Below are 972 nucleotides of genomic sequence, written 5' to 3'. Positions count from 1 at the left end.
GGCCGGCCGGGTACCAACTTGATGATCAACGCTTGTGCTTTGTCAAGGGAGGCGAATCTCAGGATTTTGCCCAAGTCTTGCATGCAGGTGGGCCCTTCAATCCATAGGTGAAGCCTTTCAGGTCATCTGATCAAACTGACTTCAAGTGCACAGCTTGGGATCAAGGTAACTGTGTTTCCTTGCCCCTGGATCGATGACGTGCTGATTGGGTCCAGTGCCAGGCCGGCCAACCTAGGTGAGGCCGGTCGGCCTGGGATTTTTCCCATTTTGCCTCATTTTTGATACACCTGTCCCTGCATTCACAACTCATCCAAAACTTGTGGAATTTTATTAGAATAAACAAAATTTGTATGGAACATGATGTAGAGCTCTATTTATTCCGGAGAAGTTGATGGACAAAGTGTGATTTAATGGCCGTCAACACCAGTGGTGTAGCTTTTGGCGATGGTGAGGTCGAGGAATGCTCCTCTTACAGCAGTGTTGATGTGGGCTCTTGATGTTGTCATCAGCCTGTTGTAGAAGCTTTGGAGGATGAGCCATTCGTCCATCCCATGATGAGGACAGGCAAGGATGTATTCTTGTAGCCTCTCCCAAGCTTCAGGGATTGACTCCATCCCTGTCTGCTGGAAACACGATATTTTCCCCTACAGGGCGTTGGTTTTGCCCAGTGGGATGAACTTTGCGAGGAACGCCATAGAACATTTGTTCCATGTGCTGACAGCTTCCTTGTCCTTGTAAAACCACTATTTCACCTTTCCAAGGAGGGAGAAGGGAAACAGACGGAGCCTGATAGCATCAGCTGTAACACCCCATATCACTACGATCTCGCACAGTTCAAGGAAGTTTTCAAGATGTGCATTGGCATCCTCATTTGGCTTGCCGCAGAACGGGCTAGCCTGTGCCATGTTAATGAGACACGATTTGAGTTCAAACTTCACGTCCCCAACATCAACATGTGGTCCAGTGGCCACA

The 972-nt window shown here is 48.6% G+C and overlaps 1 non-coding gene across 1 annotated transcript; it reads left to right on the top strand.

Moving 5' to 3' along the window:
* Window positions 1–546: 546 nt before the first annotated feature.
* Window positions 547–653, top strand: LOC112879195. The gene has a single exon (XR_003226017.1). It is a non-coding gene; the product is annotated as a small nucleolar RNA R71 (small nucleolar RNA).
* The last annotated feature ends 319 nt before the right edge of the window (window positions 654–972 follow it).

This window comes from Panicum hallii, chromosome 1 (genome assembly GCF_002211085.1).
Source record: "Panicum hallii strain FIL2 chromosome 1, PHallii_v3.1, whole genome shotgun sequence".
NCBI lineage: Eukaryota > Viridiplantae > Streptophyta > Magnoliopsida > Poales > Poaceae > Panicum > Panicum hallii.
Note: the sequence above shows the minus strand (reverse complement) of the source record. Positions and strands in the feature narration are given on the sequence as shown.